The sequence below is a fragment of the Fukomys damarensis genome, unplaced genomic scaffold (genome assembly GCF_012274545.1).
Source record: "Fukomys damarensis isolate Sample0158 unplaced genomic scaffold, DMR_v1.0_HiC HiC_scaffold_3, whole genome shotgun sequence".
In the NCBI taxonomy this organism is placed as follows: domain Eukaryota; kingdom Metazoa; phylum Chordata; class Mammalia; order Rodentia; family Bathyergidae; genus Fukomys; species Fukomys damarensis.
The window spans coordinates 22,814,746-22,835,553 of NW_022900915.1; the positions used below are offsets into that span (position 1 = coordinate 22,814,746).

The window sequence follows — 20,808 nt, forward strand, 5'->3', positions numbered from 1 at the left end:
ATGATGAATGTAACTGTACTGTAGACCTAAAATGTACCAATAAACTCAATGAGGAAAATAAATTATTTAGGACACATGAGATACAGAGTATTGAGAGAGCTGTCACCTAAATATGTTCATTTTTTATGTGATTTAGAAAATCTTCACATATAACTTTACTGTCTGTTGATTTCAAACTTTTCTAAAAGAGACACATTAAACAAAATCTATGTACCTTAATTTTCTGTTTTTTCAAACCATGTGCCTGGATTCAATATTCTATCTCTAAATATAAAGTTTCTTTCTTTTTTTTTTTTAAAAAAATTGTTTTCTGCATGGTTTAATCTCCTCAGTCGTTGCTCAAAGGACTCTGAGAATTTGTAGGAATATGCAGGTGCAGACACAAAGCCCAGCTTCTTCTCTAACGTTGTGGAAAGGGACAGAGCCCTATGTTCCCCTACATCACCTGGACAGAGACCGGGGAGAGTGATAAAAAGTTTCTTGAACCCCAAAGAATCTATGAATTTAGGATTATAGGACCATAAGGGACTGTGAGGGGTCCTACTGAAACTAAGACAAATGTCAAAAGTCATGAGTCAGTTAGAAAGAAAATTGGGGATTTGTGACACCTTAGATTATTAAACCAAATGCCAGAAGACAGAAGATTGGAAATATATGGAATATTGATATCCTGTTAATTTGGTCTTTTAGATTTAATTTTGTTTTGATATTTTCAGTCTTAACTGGACTCATTTATTTTATAATATTCATTAATGACATTAGTTTTAGGTAGAGTCTGCTAATATCAAACAATACTGAGATTGGAAGCCTTCTTTTCAAACTGCTATTACTGTATAAGAGAGAGTCCAGAAATAGCCAAGACCAAATGAACATAAACTGAGAAGACGAAGTCAGGTTTACTGGATTGTTTGGAAGCATAGAGCTCCATTTTTAGGATGAAAACTTCTGTGATCTCTATTGTGCAGTTGAATATTAGTGTTGTATGCAGCAGAATTGGTTCTCTTTCAACAGAGGTGTATTTTTTTCATTGTGTTATACCTCCTTATACATACAAAATTTTTCTCTCTTTTTCTCTGCCCTACTTTTAAAAACAATTTCAGCAAATGCAAATATACAGTTAATCCCTAACGTCTAGGCTGGGGCACTTAGCTGTTATTTACCAATAAAGGAACTAGAAGGAACCTGTCAAAGGAATCAAAGCCAAGTGCAATGATTGCTACTGGCTTAAATTGGGATACTTTGAGAATCAGAAAGAAAATGATTGATATATTAAAATAAATAAAATATGCAAAAATCATGAGTTCATAATAATATAAAAAATATACAGTGGGCTAATTTCTTCATCCTAAGATGTAAGAAGAGATACCAGATTTATTCTCATCTTTGAGACAAACCAAAGATAGACAAAAAAAGTGGTTTTTAAGACCCTGGATATCAGACAACAAAGGAAGTGATCCCTGAGATATGAGAAACAAACAAGAGGAGTCCTGTGACTGTCTCAGTTTACTCATTGGGAGAATATTCAGATTGTAGCCCAGTGAGGGCCACCCCAGGCAAAACTCAGCAAACTGTTTGAAGTGACCAGAGAGAATATTAAGACCAGGAAGACCAATACAGTGAGATTCCAGAGCACAGAGCCCTGGGGTGGAGAGGACAGCAGAGAAGCCCACCTGTCTGTGGTGTCCTCCATGTCCTATGCATATTTCCATAACCAGCAAGTGAGGAAGAAAACAAGAAAAATTAAAGGATATTTTGAAGTGAATGAAAATGAAAATACCATTTATCAGATTTCACGTGATGCTGCTAAATTACTACTTAGATGTAATTAATAGAACTAAATACCTGTATAAGAAAAAAAAAATTTCAAATCTATGTCCTCATCTTCCATTTCATGAAACACTACACTAAAATTTAATTTCTGAAAGTGTTAAATGTGTTCCTGCTACATGATGTAGCCATTCCATTAGGTATTTGCCCAAGAGAAATACAAGTATAGCTCTTCAGAGCTACTTTATCTGTAATATCCCCAAACTAGAAACAACTCAAATGACTGTTTATATTTACTTGACTAATCTATTGTATATTCATACAACAGTACATGATACAACATTTGAAACTAATGAGTTATTGACACATAGTGACATGGATTAATTTTATTTTATTTATTTATTTTTTTTAAGTTTTAATTTTTTTTGGTACCGGGGATTGAACTCGGGTCCTTGCGCTTGCAAGGCAGGCCACCGAACCACTGAGCTAAATCCCCCGCCCAACATGGATTAATTTTAAAATAATTTTGCAAAGTATAAAAAACTCAACCAAAAAATAATAAAACATGTTCAGGTCCATCTAGGATACGGAAATGATTGTATTCTGATTAAAAGTAGACAAGTCATTGATTGGAGACTGGGAGCAGGGGGAGCAGAGAAGGGCACAAAAGAGGGGACCCAAAGGAACATGAGGAAACTTTGGAAGATGTTCATTCACTGTGTTATTTATGATGAGCATTTCATAAGTATGTGAATATGTCAAAAAGTATCAAATTGTATAGTTTAAAGTCTTTGCTATGATATGAGGCTTTACCTCATATCATAAACAAAAGTTTTGAAGAAAGTAAGCTCATTGATCATTTTTGGAGTGTAGTAGGACACCAACTCATTGTAAAATGAATAAAAAAAGTGTGAATCACACATTTCTTTTTTTATATGAAGTATAAAAATGACCACATAATGTGTAAGGAAATTTTTTTCTCTATGGAAATTTAGATAATGGAAAAGGAATAATAGAACACAATTCTTTTAGTGACTGCAAAAGAATCAACTCAGGTAATGATAGTTAAAACCACTATTGTGGATTGATACTCTTATGTAGTTATTTAATGATGGAGGGGAGAAATTGATATAATTTGACTCACTTATCAATCTTGGTATTGAGAAATGTAAGATAACTAGACTTTATATGAGCATGTCGTGATGTAATAGAAAGTACACATCCCTGTTTGTGCAATATTTTTTTTTGCCTAAAAGTGCTTGAAATTAATTTTGCCTATATCTTTACTTAGCCTTTTACAGGAAATACTGGGATTTAACATTTTAAATGTCACCACAAAGAAGCAGTCAACTAAATGCATGTTTGTTCAAGCCAAATGGCCCAGTTTCTCCAGTGAATAAACAGAGAAAAAATGGAGAAATACTTTTAAAAAAGACTAAATGCACACCCATGTTTATAGTGGCACAGTATATTATAGCTAAAGCTTGGAAACAGCTCAAGTGCCCATCAACTGGAGACTGGGTAAAGAAGATCTGGTTTTTCTATAAAGTGGAGTACTTCTCAGCCATAAAGAATGAGAAACTAGAGTCCTTTATAGCTAAATGGATGTATATTGAGGCCATACTCTTATGTGAAATAAATTGGACATACATTTATAAATACTGAAGTTTCTCTGGTGTGAAAAACTAAAGTGTAAATGAGGTTCAAATTGCATAATTGATAATGTGAAATAGGAATAAAAGGGCTAAGTGAGTAAGGGAAGTGGGAAGGACAGGGGAAAGGAAGGAAGGGAAAAGAAAAAATATGAGAAAAGGAAAAAGGAAACATCTTTGTAAACAGGGAAGGATGGAGGGCAGGAACGGAGGGCAGGGGTATGGGGAAAAGTAAGAATCGAGATATATCATGTAAAGGTATAAGATCCCAGTGATGAATGTAACTGTACTGTACACCTACATAGTACTAATCAACTCAATGAAAAAAAAACAAACTATATGTAATATGAAGATATTGCATGGGTCCTGATTAAAGTAAAGTAACATATTTGAGACTGTTGAGAAAACTTGAATATGACCTGAACATTGGATGATATTCAAGGATTGTTTGTAAGAGTTGATAGTAGCATATTTGTTATATTTAAAAACTTTAAAAGTAAGGACCCCATACTCGAATGTTTATTGCTGAAATGACACAGTATTAGAGATTTGGCTGAAAGGGAATAAAAGAAAGAAAAAAGTAAAAGTTGGGTAGGCCAATAAAGGAAATAAAAAATGATAAAATATTTATAATTGAGCCAGTTTATGGGCCATGGAAGTTCACTATGCTATTCTTAAACTTCTATGTCTATTTGAAAATTTCTATAATAATAAAATAAAATTTAACATGTTAAAAATGTTGATGTTAATTTTCATGATAAAACTAAACTATTCAACATTACACTTTAAAGAATATAGAAAATACTCAGGATAATAATTAATAATAGTATTTATTAACATATAATATTAAGTTTAAAATTAGTTGAATAGTCCAATGCAGTCTAAAAAGTTAAAATGGCTAGTTATTATATTTTATATGCAATTGGAGTTTAAGCCTCAGGAATCCTCAGGTATTTAATGTCACAGATACATTATGGGTTGATTCAAATAAGATCAGTTCACAGATGATTTCAATCAGCAATCAGGACTTTATTGCAAGTGATTTTAGGAAAAATGATGAAGAATTTTTGACAAAAATCTCATCTTTGTTATGTGCTTTATAAATATTTATTTGTCATAAGTCAAAGGTAATATATCCTTTTACATTGTTGATGTAATTTAAACTTTCATTAATTAATATTAATTCTGGTGCTACATTTGATTGTATTGTTTAGTCATTCAGTTTATAAACATTAATTAAATTATTGAGCTATCTCAAGTATAGGTTTGTTGAGTTTGTTTTAAAAAACAAAGTGTATTATGAACTGCTGATTAGCAGTTAAACAAAATACTCAAAACTTCTGTTATATACTTGAACCATAATCACATTTAAGGAACTTAAAATTTTTTTTAAGTGTTTATGGTTGAAAATTTAGAAAATGATACAAAATTAGTTTTTCCCGGCGATTTAGCCTAAGAATGACCATTTATATAGCTAACTTAATTTTTGTCTTTTTCTTGTTAATTCAGAAAACAGGAAAGATGAACTTTCTTGCTTTTTACATTTTGAAACAACTGGTCAGTTAAAAATCTCTTCTGTAGAATATGCTACTTTACTACCAAAGGGATGTGATTGCTGTTTAGTCATAGATGACCATTTCATTTGTTTCTGATAAATTTGTAGGTGCATGAGAGATATTCTGAGATGTGGAAAATGTGTTTTAAAATTCATTCAGTCCTGAAATATTCTATAATGAATATGTCTCAGTATTATGAAAAGGTGTTTGTTGAATGACCATGCTTGTAGTTCTTTCAGTTCTTCCAGTTCTGAAGGCTTGAGACAGAAATTAATTGTTGGAGACTATAGAAGATAATCAATTATCTAGGACTGATGTAATACATTAGCTGATTTTTTTTTCTTAGAAGTTTTCAAAGACCAACAAAACTATTTACTGCCCTCATCGGTGCTGATACAATATGACTGCTGATGGAATTTCCAGGGCTAATCATCTAATCTCTCTGTTTTAGTTTCCTCAGGTGTAAATAAGACAGTGTTAGCATTACCTGCAGCTTTTTGTGTATGTATTTATGTACATAGATTTATGTAAGGAAATATGTAAGGAAAATTCTTTCCTTCTGAAACAAAGTTATGTAAAGAAAAATGGTTGGCATATACCTAAAGAAATAAGAAATTAAGATTAAAAATATTCATTACTATATACAAGAATTTCTTTTAACTCTTTAGTCCTAATCTTCTTTCATTAAAATAACATAGTAGAACAATTTTCATGAAAATAAATCTTAAAAACATTGGGACCAAGTTTTCTACCTGAGTGCTTATGTTGAATATTATAATTAATAACTGTATATTTTATCTTTGCTGTTATGTTTTTCCTTCCCGTTGGTCCTTTAAAGATTATTTAATGGTTTCTCTAGCACACTGAACAACCAAAATTGTATTTCAAAAATTATTTTTAAAGACCTACTGTAGCAATATATGGAATCAGAAATGTACTATTCTACCTTATTATTACTCCAATTAGTAGCTTTGATTTTAATATTTCTAAATTATCATGGGCAATGTTTATATAAGTTTAGTAATTTATCATATTTATTCATATTTTTCTGTTAAGTCAGTAATATTTGCTCAACAAGGCTACTGTTTCTATATTTTGTAACTTATTCACACTCTAGTTGTAATATGTTTGCGCTACATTTTTATTTCAGCAACAGCAATAACAATAAGTATGGATATGATACTCATAAAATAAATGGATTCATCTTTCAAATGACTCAGTTTGAGAAAATTTTTATAAGTAAAATAAACAAATGAGTATTTTTATGCCACCAATCCTTTGATAAAATTATTGCTTCAGGCTCTACTTGTAAATATAAATACAAAATGAGAAGAGCAAGCAGTTTTTGAAAGGGACTTTCTTACATCCTAGTTTTAAATATTTAAATATTATTTTATTTTGCTTATATCATCTTCAGTTTTCTCATTTTTTATCACATACTTTCTTATGAATTGTGGATTTTGTTGCCATTATTCTTACAGAAAAGTATTTCAACTTTATCTGGTACCAAACACACCAGGTCAGTCTTTATCCAAGAAAGATATTGTGAGATGTTGCTTTCATTCCTTATTTTATATTTTCAATTTCATTCACACTGTTTTGTGATGGGAATTTTAATGAGGCTCACTATGAATGTACTTCACTTAATCTTGTGGTTTAAAGATAAATGCTGGTATTTGAAAGTGGAGTCCTATTTTTGAATCACAACAGACTATGAATTAGAAAAATCAGATTTGGGGCTTACTGAGAATAAATTGATAATTTAGTGAAGAATAATACTGAGAAAAATAAATATACTTCATGTATTAATTTAAATGTTTGAGTATTATAGAATATAATAATACTTTGACATAGATACACTGTACTAATTTTCAGTCAGAGTCCAAAGAATCTGATTTTATTCCAGTTTCAACATTGTGTAATGGTTATACTGATGATCTAGAATATATGGATGTACCATAAGATTGTAAGGGGTCCTGGATACTGAGAGATAAAGTATGTTGTGTCTTTTTGTGTTGTTCTTTGAAAGTAGAAATTCATTTTCATAGTAACTCGGTATCCAGAACTCTCATGAGTACATGAGAGTGTAAAGTGCTGTGAAATTTTAGCTTGGAACTTCAACATTTAACTAGAGTTTTGGCCTCTGAATTATTATTCATTACTTTCCACAATAATTTCTGGATTAGGGTTTAGTTCTGAGCTCTCCTTTCACGGCACTCATAGAGTAATAAAGTCCAATAGAGTACATTGACTAGCAGCAATTGCTCTAATCACGTTTGCTCTCCAGCCCTGAGGTATCACAGGCATTTACACAAAAGCTGTTGATCGCAGTGTATTTACAAAGCCTTCAGGAACCTAGCTGCTTTCCCTACTGTAGATTTCCCTTCAATTGATTGTATCCCAGTGGGATGATTGGCTATCAACATTTTTTTTCCCAAGAAAAAGCTTCCTGCTGGAGCTTTCTCTGTTATATTCACTAGAGGAAATTCTTGGTTATTGTGTTTGATCAGAGGTGCTTTTTCATCATGCAATTGACTATCAGTCTTGGACTTTTAACAATGAAACAAATACTCCTGTGCTTGAAAAATCTTCTTCAGTTATAACTTTTACAGGTTTCATTTTGCTCAAAGAAAACAAACTTGGTCAGCACACTGGGTGTCTAGGCAAGATACAGGAATATTCTGACAATTATTCCTGCTTCTGTGTTTTTATAAAGAATTCCCATTAGATGGACTATGCTTCTTTTCATTTTTGGAAGCCTATATCCTGTTCCCCTCTCTTTTGACTTCATGCTGGGCTTAGGCCTGTTTGCCTGCAGGGTTTTTCTTCTCTCTAAGTATGTCCTCCTTTAGCTATATTCTGTAGGAGGCTTCATTCTGTAGTCTGTGTTTAGTTGGAGACAGGGAGGCTAAGGGAGGTAGAATCTATGACTTTACCTTTCTCTCTCTTAGGTAGTAGCATTGCTGGCAAAAGCCCTTTCTTCTTTATGGTTCCAGCTCTGTGCAGATCTCCTGCAGCTCCAGCTTGTACTGGTTGATTGTGGGTTCTAGCAACACCAACTCTTACATTTCATTTGCAGCTTTGGGTTGCTGGTGTTTTCTTACTCTTGCTAAATTTCTGTCTTACACTACAAAATCCAGTTTGTCTTCTCAGCCTGTCCTGTACCAGAATAACCAATTCCCTTAATGAAATTCTCTTCATGTAATTTGATCCTTATAGTAGTTTCTGTTTTATTGGTTAGATCCTGACTGGTACATCTTCCTTTTGGCCTTATTTGTGTTTCTTACATGAAAGTATATTTAAGAGAATAGAGATAATATTTATTTTCTTTCAGAGGGGCTTCTAATAATTGAAATCAAAGCACAAAGCATAGAATTGGTCATGTGATTTAATTAGAGTTGACCCTTCCTTAGACTGTGTACCTCTACTGCTGTCTTGAATCTAGGTAAACTGTAGCTAGATAAGGACAGGCCAGTTACATTCCAAACATGAATAATGAAGCAGCAAGGCCATGAATAGGATAGAATTCTATTCTCAAGATAGGATGGAGCCGAGCTGGGGATTTAGCTCAGTGGTTCTGCCGTCTGCCTCGCAAGTGCAAGGTCCTAATTTCGACCCTTGGTACCAAAAAAAGAAAAAAAAAGAATAGGATGGAGGGCTGCCTGTGTAATTACAGAAAGATAGTTTTCACGTATGTGCCTAGCAAGAACAAAATTGGAATGTTTTCTCATTGTTGTAATCTATAATGTTAATTCAAAGAGACAAATGAAAAAAAGAAAAATCAAAAGAACAACAACAGCAACAACAAAAAACTAAACCAAACAAAAACAAATCTGTGACTAAAGAAGTTAACTGTTGTACACTAGTTGTTTTTGGTTGTTATTAGCTATTTGAATTTTTTTTATCTTGGTTTCAATTGACAATTAAAATAGAACATGATATATGATAGTAGTACTTTGATTTTTTAGTTTTCAAAATCTTTTGTCATGCTTTTTTTATTGATATGAGAATTTATAAGTGACACCAAATTTATAATATTAAGATAAATCATAAAGCAATATTTAAAGTTTTACCTTAGATATTGTCATTTTAAGTTTCATTTCAATTAGTTGAAGCTTTTGAAATCATGGATAGATTAGGAAACAAAATTCTAGATAGATCATTCTTTGTAAAACAAAGTGGTACTTTAATATATAAATCAAAATTATAAACTTTTGGAGATAATTTTGGAAAATTTTCTATTCTTTACATTAATTATGGTATAAATTTATTTTCCACATGTAATACAGAGGAAAACTTCATAAATACCTTCTCATTGTTATTTTTTACCCATAACTGAATTTTTGCCCATGACATAGTCATCAAGCTAAAATTTTAACTCGTTTCAGCTCTTAAAGTTATTGTGGTGAGAGGAGCCAAGATCTAAAACTTATTAATTCCAAATTTAAATATTTTATAAACCAAATGTAATTGCTTCTTGAAACTGTTTTGCAGAATGATATTATATGAAATAAAACAAATGAGATTTGACTTAGTATTCAGAGCTTCTGACTTGGATATTGAATGTGAATTCTTATATTCCTTTTAAAAGATGTTTTTCTTACCTGAAAAGTGTTCATTCCTTTACTATTACAGGAGATTGGGGTACCTTGGTAATTAATATTCATGAATAAATAATTGAAATACAATGCCAAAGGTTGTGGAAAAATACTATTTTTGCTAAATATGCACTATACTTTCTTTTAGGTCAAGATTTTGTGACTCCTTTTTCAGAATGGATGATCTGATTGATTCTATTTTTAATTATTAATATCAGACGACTATATTTGGAGACTTTAGGATAATGATAGGGATAAAAATTGTATATTCATTTTGGAATTTTTTTCGTCATAAAATGTGGCTTAAAGATTGTAAGGAAAGCTGTTGTTAAATGACTGAGTTATCTAGTTTCTTCCTGGGTAACTTGTAGTACTCTACAACTTCTTTACAACTTCTACAACTTCTCTAGTTCTCTACAACTTCTCTAGTTAACTGAAGAGAATCTGGAGGGTTATAATGACCGACTTGTGTTTCTTTACATATGAGGGAAGGTTTTTCATTCAATGCAGGATTAAAAGTGGAAAGTAGCTCAGCTATTGGTTATTAACGTGTATTCATAGCTTTTTGTCTCAAAGATGGAAGGTTCCTAGATGTACTTCTTCAATCAGTGCCTGGTCATAGAAAATAGGAAAACTAATTTTTTTTTTTTCCTGGTACTGGGGATCCAACTCTAGTCCTTGCGCTTACGAGGCAGGTAGCGGAGCCACTGAGCTAAATCCCCAGTCCAGGAAAACTAAATTTTGAAATTAAGGTATAGACACTTCTTGTTGTGAGTCTAGGCTTTAGGCTGAGGCCTGTAAATGAGAATGTAAAGCTAAGAGAGTTTTGATGTGAAGATGAGTCCCAGTTGTGTATTCTAAATGCCCCCCCCCCAAAAAAAGTTCATTTTAATTAAAATTTTTGAGGCTCTGGAGATTGGACCCAGGGCCTTGGAATAATGTTAAGTGTGTGCTACCACTGAGCTGTTTACTCAGTTTGGGACATTTTATTTTAGAGAGTAGATACAGCATTTCTATAACGTTTTTGGAATGCCAGAAAGTAAAAATTCATGTCACTATGTTCTTCTAAGTTAAAAAAATATTAATATTGTTCTATTGTTCTTCAGCTTCACATATTTAGAAATGAAGAATAAAATTGTTTAATTGTTTTGCTTTAATAGTGTAGAATCCAAAGGCCAATGTACATGTCACTTGGTTTGCACATGAAAAGCTTTTGCTTGGGCAAATGGCATTTTATTTATTTTGTTACTTTTAAAGATAAGGTTGTAAAACTTTTATTTAGAATGTATTTTCAACATTTTTGGCCCATTGAAGTTGATACTTGGACACAAATGAGTAAAACTGATTCAAAATTTTTGGAACTTCTCCTTCCCTCCCCTCCTCATCTTTCCTGTCCACCTGCCACTCATCTTTCTGCTCTCTCTCTCCCTCCCTTCATCTGAACTTGGTATGAGGAAAGGAAAATAGTTCATAACTAGTCCAATTAGATGGAACAATCTCTCTTTCCTTGCATTTTACTTACTTTACCCTTAATTTACTTAAGCTTTGATTTTTTCTCAGTTAAGCGAAACAGTGAATATTTTATTTTTTAATTGAGAAATTCTGATTCTTAGCTCCTGCTGAGTAAAAACGTGACAAGCTCTTTAGTGTTGCAGACTGTTAAGTGCTGTTTGTAGTGCTGCTCATTATGAGCTCTAGAAATCTTATATGGAGAAAAGAAGGAGATTGGGTAGAAAGAAAAGTACTAGAAAAAAGTCAATTAGGACTGTACTGCCTGCCAGAGTTAAACAGGATGAGCAGAGCATCCATTCTGAATTGATATACTAAGAAGCAGAAATCTAATTAACAAATTCACATATCTGCAGCAGAAGACAGTGATTAAAATTTTGGTGAACTACTCAAAATTCCTGCCATACGCATCCAAACCCTGACAACTTACAGAGGCTTTTTTTAATGTTCTGCATTTTAAGAACAAATATGTAAATAGGGAATTCATTATGCTTCTTGTTCTCAAATGTCCTTTACTTGTGTGGCATGAGAATGTTGTTTTTATTATTTAATGTTTACATATTAGTAAAGCTTATGTTCAAATAGAGCACTTTAAAAAGCATGTAGCATCAGAGCTGCAGATCCTGTGTTTGATATTATCAGAAGGATAGAGAGCTGATTTGTGGAAAGTGAATAAATGCACCTAGTACTGTGTTAAGCAGTGATGACACAATGATGAATAAGACATGGTCTTAACCTGATGTTGCTTACCCCTGACTCTGGTGGGAGGAAAATACACTTAATTAGACCAAATTATAAAGCAACACATATAACACTGGTGGAAGAATGACCAATATCAGTAGATGTATAAAGAGCAGTCTCCTGCTCTGAGTGTGGGTGTCGCGGGTAACTTTATGGAGGACATGTGCTGGGACTGTGAAGGATGAATCATGCGTGCTAAGATGACGAAAAAAAGGCCAATCTTTTAGCTACCTCTAATGGCTTGATAACATTATTAGTATTAATACTTTTACTATTTTTTTTTTAGAATTGAACTAAGGCTCTAAGGATTATTTTATTCCTGTATATATTTCAACATACTAATTTAGTCAACAATTTTTTATTCACTCAAGTGGTAGGACTAATGTGGACCAAGTTGACCTTATGAATTTGATATTTTTATGTATAATTAATATAATTATATATTAAATTTGTAAGTGTAAACATTTATGTGCTGATGATCTCTACATTTGTTTGACATGTCTCCTTAAATATCTCTAAATGTCTTTTTTATTTTCCCTCAAAATGTCAGCTCTAACAATATCTTCCACTTTCTGAAACCAAAAGCTTGGAATCATTCTTGATTATTTTTTTCTTTCATACCTATTATAACCTATTTGTCAAATAATTCTATTGATTTTACTTTCAAATATATCCATATCTGATCTCTTTATATCACCTCCAGATGCTGTGATTGTGGTCAAAATCACAGGTACTGCTTTAGTGGATTAATTTAATTCAGTTGTCTGCTTCGAGTCTTTTTCCTGTGTTCTAGCTCATTACTGAAGCTAGCGTGGTCATTCAAATGTTGTTAGGTCATGGTACATTCCTGTTCAGTACCCTCCAATGAACCCCAAATCCCTTAGAGCAAAAGCTAAAATCTCCAGTGTGACCCAGGCAGTTTGCTGCTCTTGTCTCTCCTCTTTGCCCTCCCTTCCGTTTACTCTGTTGAGGCATAGCTAGCTTTACTAAGCTTGTAAACCTTAGGGCCTGCTTCCATCTCTGGACCTTTGCACTGTCTTAACTTTTGCCCTAGACATCAGAATTGTTTTGTTTGCATGTTTACTTCCTTCAAATACTTGCTTAAATAGCACCTTTCAATGATATAATCTTTTAACTTTTTTGACAGTGGGCATTGAATCCAAGGCCTTGCACTGAGCTACATCCCAGACTTTTTTATTTTTTGTTTTAAGATGGTCTTGCTAAGTTGCTCAGGCTCACCTTTAATCAATGAAATCATTCTTGACAGCCTATTTAAAATTAAAACCCATTTTCCTTCTTTCTTGTTATAGGGAAACTTTGTTAACTTTTTAACACACTATGTAATTTACTTTATACTGTGTATTTTATTATCGTCTTTCCAACTAAGAATATAAACTCTCCACGGACTTGGATTTTTGTGTGTTTAGTTATCTGCTATGCTTTTTAGCAATTAGAATAGTTTGCAGAAGGGCCAGGGATTTAGTTCAGTGGTTCTGCTACTTGCCTTGCAAGCGCAAGGACTGGAGTTCAATGCCCAGTACTAAAAAAAAAAGAATAGTTACCAGTACATAGAGCATGGTTATTCAGTAGTTATTGGCTACATGAATCATATTATGATTTATGTTATTTCATAACAATTTCTGAAAGAGGTTGAGCTTTATTAGTTAGTTTTATGCCTTCAGTATCTAGGTTTAAAAATCAGTCACTCTCAACTGGAGAAATGGCTCCCAGTTACAGACTAGGATCCCTTGGATAATATTTTCATAAATTGTTAGCCCTCTCTTAAGTCAGTTATGTCAAGCATTTCCAAGGAAGGGACCTTCCATCATTAGAGTATTTTTGAAATTCTCCAATTTATCTAAATGTGTAGCCAAAGCTAGAATCAGATGCTCAGGGAACATTTAAATGCCTGAGAGTGAATGATTGAAGGAGCACCACAGCCACTGGATGAGATACCCAGATTTACAGCAGCTCAAGAATTAGCATTGGTTTTTAAATATTTATGGTGTGCATTTGGTCCTGAGCAGCACAAGCCTAAGGAGGGCTGGGGGAGAGGAGGAAGGATGTGGGGAGGGAAGGTGAAGAAGGTGGAGACATCGAGGAGAGAATTTCTATCATTGTAGCAGGAAAGTTATACCCTAGTTCCTTAGCAGCTGTTGCCAATGAATTATTCTCATGTAAGAGGTGTAGATCAGTGATGGATTATCTTTTCAAGACTGAGTGCCCAAACTGCCACCCAATGCCCACTTATTTATCTCAAAGTGCCACAACTTCAATTAAACCTGAATACTGAGGACTTAATTTAGAAAAAACAACTGTTATCTGATGTTCAGCTATTTCAGTGACTTCATTCATATATCAACAGAGAGGTCCCTGCATGCTCACTGTGCACACATACCATAGGTTCACTACCATTTGTGCAAATGTTTTGGCATTAAGGCAAGTATATTTCCAAGACATATTTTTTTCCTTTAAAGTAATTGAGAAGACAAAATGAAATTTGAACCAGATAGTTGAATAAATGGAAGGAAAAGGAGAAGAGACATTTTAAATTTATGAGTATAACTAGTGAATTGAGGCCAGTCTTTAACTGATGACCACAGTTCAGTGGGCACAATGAGAACAGGAATGAATAATGAAGGCCTTGATAGGGAAGCTCTGGGATTCCTTTTGGCAGTAGAAATAGTTGTTTCCTGAGGGCTTCTTGGTGGGAAATATGATTAAGATGATTTAAGAAAGACTGATCTGACTAAGTGGGATGGCAAGAAGGAGTTAGAATAGTTCCTTTTACCCCCACTTGAGTCAGGGTCTTGCTTTGTAGCCCAGGCTGGCCTTGAACTCAGTGATTTTCCTGCTTCAGCCTCTGAGGGCTGGGATTATAGGTGTGCATCACTATGCCCAACAGAAGATACAGTTCTTAGGAAAAGCAGGGTTGTAAAGTGTCCTAGAAAGCAAATAAAATGTTAAAATGCTGAATGATGTTCAATCTGGTAGGAGAATCCAGCTCTTGGATTTGTAAATAATACAAAGAAACAGAAGCCCAAATGTTATTAAAAAGGCACCTGTTAAAATGGAATACATAGAGATGGTACCTGAAAATTAACATAAAACTTACTCTAGATTCCAAAACTAGTATTTTATGGATAGACATAGTGATTTTTATTGTCTTTACATGCTTTCCAGTTATTTAAAATCCTTCTAATTCTACTTTTATGCTCTCAGTTTTGTGAGATGATGGGAAGGGTTTGTCTGATATCCTAAATGTGGCTTATTTAGCTTTTTAAAAAATTACCATTTCTAAAACAGTAAGCCAGTCTTAACAAAGCCTATGTCTTAGCCTAGCTGATACGTAGAAGGGATGTGCCCTGTCCCTTCTCTTACTGGACCAAATTCTTGTCTAAGTGTAGACACAACACTCTGTGGAGGTGTGGGAGACTTTCTATGCTTGCAGGCAGAAGTATTCTCTGTTCCTTTCCAGCAGTCTTAGTTTCTTTTCTTTCTTTTTGTACTCTATAAGATCCCTTCTCTTTCTCTTGTAGTCTTTCTGTACTTAATAGAAAGTTTTTCCCAGTTTTCTTTTAATGCCTTTCTCTTACCTCATGTCCCCTATACCTTTGGACACTTCCCTGGTCTCCAAACCCAGTGGCTGTTTGCCAATGCGTTTGATGTTGGTCTACAACCCCAGTCACCCTTTCATCGGCAAGGCAGCCTGTTTTAACCCCTGAATTTATTCCCCAATGATTATGACAGATTGCTTAGTCTTGTTTCCAATAGGACCAGTATTGGAAGGGATGGTTAGAGGTCGTATAGGTACTAATTGACATCTGATCATATTTAACTATACAGAAGTTTATATATTTTTACAGCTTTCACCTCCAAGTGGTCTCAGGTAAATTGCCCTTTTTAGCCTGAAGTGGTGAAACACCCATGGTATCTTTTTTATTGGTTTATCACTGTAGCTACTTTGCACAGTTGATGGTTTTGTTTCGTTTTTTTTTAAATCTTTCAGATTTTAGGAAAAATTGGAATCCATTTGAGATCTTTTTATAATCCTCAAGTCTTATGTTTCCTAGGTAACATTTTAGTGTTTCATTTTATATTTAAGTATATACATAGCCATACCTATCATTGACTAATTTTAGTCTTTAACATGAATGGTTAGAAGTATATATTTTTTTTTCAGTAAAGCAGTATTAAACTGAAAGGTGACTAATTACCTATCTTCTATATTCTGCCTTGGATTTCTTTTAAAATATGTTATTATTTGAAAATTGGACTAAAGCATGTAAAAGATCTTTGTTGTAAAGCTTTGTTTATTCAACTCCTTTGTGATTTGTATAACCCAAGACTACCAGTGAATTATAAGGAAAGTAAGTTTAATTAAAATGTCAGTTTCCTAAATGTAATTATCTGTTTCAGACTATGAAGGATTATTTTAGGTAGCTTTTTATGAAACACTGCAGGGCACTATTGTGATATTCCCATAGAAAGAGAAGGAATATAATAAATTTGAAAGAACAGTTTGTGGAGTTTTGAATAAAAATGCCATAGAGAAGCTCAGTTTTTTTCTTTTCATAAAGAAGCTGGATCTGTATCTTTTTTAAAAAAAAAATAGAGTCTTACTATGAAGTTCAAATTCACTATGTAGCCCAGGTTATTATTAATCTCTTGTGGCGATCCTCCTGTGTCAACCTCCAAAGTGTTGGAATTACAGGGGTGCACCACAGGGCCTGGCTGCATCTGTGTCTTGTGATGGTGCTGGAATTGTTTTGGACACTGTCATATTTTAAGTAGTGCTGGCCCACTTGGTCATTGGGAAGGCCAAGTAAACATAGGCAATGCCTTGATGAAGCTCATGAAAAAGCAAATCTTAATAAGTAAAGTACTCTTCAAGACTCCAGTAAAATCATGGAGTAAACTTGTTTCCTTGTGTATGAATTCCACTTATGGACAGTAAATATAGTTATCATCCTAGCCCACTTTGTACTGTGAGGACCTGGATGCAGTGTTTATCAAACTTTAGTCAATAAGAAGTCAAATTTTTGTGACACATATTTATTTACCTACTGGGATTGTTTATTTCTTGCTGTTCTATAAGATATTTTTTAGTTTTCACAAGTCTATGAAAAGGTTTAGGTTCGTTAACATTTTTGTTGTTATTATATCTTTAATAAGATAGGGAAAAAATGAGAACCAAGACCTGTCATGTAGAGGTACAAGATCCCAACAATGAATGTAACTGTACTGTATACCTAAAATGTACCAATAAACTTAATTAAAAAAAAAGATATTCAAATCCCTTTTCATCAGTTTTGTTTCCTTCTATGAGGGCCTGAACTAACAAATAAGTTTAAATTTTATTTTCTATAGACATTTTATTGTGTGTTGTCACTATCTTGTGTTTGATGAAGTAATTATTTTTTTTATTGTGGTACAATATTTTTAGCAATGTTTATTTTTAACTATTTTGAAGTACATGTTTGAGTGGCATTAAATACATTCATACTACTGTGATGAAGACATACTTTACAGTGAACAAAGGTAAGAGATATGTAATAATTCATATAGAAACTGTTTAGACCAGAAGATATGCACGAGTAGGAGATATTTATATTTTGGGATAAAATTTTTATGAATTTATATCTTAGAGACTATGATAAAGGTTAAATGAAAAATAAAGTGATTTATGTATGACTTTTCTATTGATGTGCAACAAATTGTGACAACTATAGCAGTTTAAAAGAAAGCACACTTGCCATCTCATTTTTATGGTTCAGGCATCTAGACGCAGTGTAGCTAGGTCTTATCTGAGAACATGTGCAAGGTCTTAGTTGAGCTACATTTCTTTCTCCAGTTCATGTTCTTTTACAAACTCATGTAGTTGTTTTAAGAATTCAGCTCAGCCGGGCGTGGTGGTGCACTCCTGTAATCCCAGCACTTGGGAGGCTGAGGCAGGAGGATTGCTGTGAGTTTGAGACCAACCTGGGCTACATAGTGAGTTCCAGGTCAGTCTCAACTACATAGTGAGACCTTGTCTCAAAAAAACAATAAATAAATAAATAAATAGATAGATAGATAGATAGATAGATAGATAGATAGATAGATAGAGGAATTCAGCTCATTGTGGTTTAGGACTGAGGTCCTTGTTTTCATTTGGTGTCCATCTGATCAGGAACTGTAATTAGAGTGGCAAAAACCTTTTCACATTTGATTGTAAAGTGGATCCCATTCTACTCATAGTTCAACCCACACTTTAAGGGGAAGGGATATTATTAGGGCATGGGTCATTGGGATTATCTTAGAATTCTGCTTACTATACCTATTTTATTTTATCAACGTGCTTCTAAGATTGAGTAGGTAGGAGCACGATCCCCTTTCTCTTCTATAGCTGGTTCTGAAACACTATTCTCCTACTTCTGTTGAAAAATAACAGCAACAAAATCTAATTAAGGAAACGCTGATATTTTGAGAGTTATGGTATTTGGCATGCTTGCTGTCTCTACCCTTTTATTGCCACCTCCTATATTACTGGTGTCTCTTTTTCATAAAAAGACATTGGCACTTGACCCAGCTCTCTGTGCCCACCACATGGAGATGTTTTAGGTCTTTTAGAGGGAAGAAAACTTTGCAAGGAGCATGGGTATTAGCCTTTTAATTTTTTAAAACGTGAATGTTAGGCAGAAAGATTATAGAAGCTTAATATGCTGTTTATATTATAATTCTTTTTGCATTTTTCTCCATCGTTCTTCAGCATGCTTTTAAGAGCAGATAGTAGTTTGACTTGTTCTGAATTCTCTGAGTAGCTTCTCCCCTGAGGGAGGTTGGCAGACTCACCTCTCAGTGGCTGTTCATTCTCTAGAAGAACTGTGGTCAATAGTGTCATCACTATCCACTCAGATATGAAACTGAATGTACCTGGATTAAAGTTGATTTAGGCCCCTGTTATGCTGGTCACATTTAAGTGCTCAGTAACTTCATGTGGACTGGTAGTTACCAAATTGGACAGTGGAGATGTGGAGATTGAAGTGTTTGCTTTTCTTTTGGGTTTAACTCAGGAAATCTAAGCTGGAACTTACCTGTTTACTGCTCTGAGACCTTTGGCAGTTGAGTTATATAGTACTTGCAAGTCACCTTTCTGCCTCATCTAAAGGATTTAATGGTGTCATAGAGAAGACTATTTGGTCCTGTGGGAGCTCTCTATAATGTTGGAAATGTGTACTCATTTCCTATTCATGTTGTAACAAATTTCCATACAGCTAATTAGCTCCTTAAAACAGCGCAGATTTATTGCCTCACTGTTTTATAGGTTTGAAGTCTGTCTGACACAAATTCACCAGGTAAACTCAAGATAATGACTGTTTCTGATCCTTTCTGGAAGTTTCTAAGGAGAGTCTGTTCTCTTGCTTCTTCAGGTTTTTGACAGAATTAAGTTTCCTAAGATTGTAGATAGGAGGTTGTACATCTCAGCTCTTGAACCACTCACATTCCTTGCCTTTTGGCCCCCTTTCTTCATAGTCACTGTCTTTAAAAGGTAATTTCATGATTCACATATCTCCTGTTTCTTTCATCACATCTTTTTTACTTCAGCTGGTAAGATTTTCTGCTTAAAAGGAGCATGTGTGTTTATATTGGGCATACTTAGATAAGTTTAATAAATTATGAAATCTCTTTTGATTTATAAGATAACAAATTAGGGATTATGGAGTGTTGGAGTATTATTTGGTATAGCACATCTGCCCAGAATAATTCTTTACCCATTATTAAGCAAAATTAATTTATTTAAAGCCTACCTTATTTGGATTGGTCTTTAAATTCAGGGGGGTCTTTTTTTAGTTTTTCATATATTCTAGATATTAGTTCTTTGCCTGAAGGATAGCTGGTCAAAAATTTTTCCCCTGCTGTGAGTTGTCTCTTGACTCTGTTGGTTTCCAAAATGGGTATCTGAAATGAATAGTCACTTCTCAATTAAAGAACTGCAAACACCAAATTTAAGAAAAAATGAAAAAAATGTTCAATGTCACTGGTCATTTGAAAAGTGTAAATTAAAACAACACTGAGGGTTGTGGACTTAGGTCAGTGGTGCCGACTCCTCCCTCGCAAGCACAAAGTCCTGAGTTTGATCACTGGTAACAAAAAACAAAAAAATCAAAGCCCAAGACTGAGATTCCATTTCATTCTAGAGAGAATGGCTATCATAAAGAAATCAACCAATAACTAATGCTGGTAGGGCTATAGGGAAAAAGGAATCTTCTCCACTGTTGGTGGGGTTGTAAATTGGTATAACCAACATAGAGATCAGTTTGGAGATTCCTCAAAAACCTAAAGCTAGAGTTTTGAGTTCCAACTATTCCCCTTCTTGATATCTTGAAACAGTTAAAAGCATCATGTTATAGTGATATATGCACACCCATATTCAAAGCAGCACAATTTGTAATAGCTAAATTTTGGAAACAGCCTCAATGTTCATTAACAGATGAATGGATAAAGAAAAATTGATTTTATATGTAATGTAGTACTTCTCTGACAAAAAGAAGGATAAACTTGAGACACTTTTAGGTAAATGGATACACCTTGAGACCATACTTTTAAATGAAATAAATCTTACACATATTTAAATATCCTGTTGCTTCTCTTATATGAGATGCCAAATGTGCAAGCAGTGACCAAAATAGATGATAAATTTTGGGAAGAAGGAACAAAATTTTCATAGACGAAGGAGAAAAAGGGAGGGGAGAGGAGGAATGGAAAGGAGAAAAAAGAAAAAAAAGAATAGAAGGAAAAAAATGGAAGCAGCTTTTGTAAATGGGGAGAAAAGGAAGGATGAAAGGGCAGGGAAGAGAATGGGGAAAAAGAATTAAGATTTACTACATACAGGTACAATTTCCCTATTATGAACGTGATCAATGTATATGACCAGTATGTACTAATAAAAAACGCAGTTTAAAAATTAAAAAATAAAGAATGATCTTACCTTTGATATCTGAA

At 33.6% G+C, this 20,808-nt stretch overlaps 1 protein-coding gene and 1 pseudogene across 1 annotated transcript in view; one reads left to right on the forward strand and one right to left on the reverse strand.

The window, feature by feature from the left end:
- The window catches only part of Fbxl17 (F-box and leucine rich repeat protein 17), a gene marked incomplete at its 5' end in the record, with an annotated part of 484,676 nt that overhangs the window by 134,036 nt on the left and 329,832 nt on the right, over nucleotides 1-20,808 (forward strand). The gene's annotated exons all lie outside the window — the stretch shown is intronic.
- On the reverse strand, nucleotides 302-493 carry LOC117287528 (annotated as a pseudogene).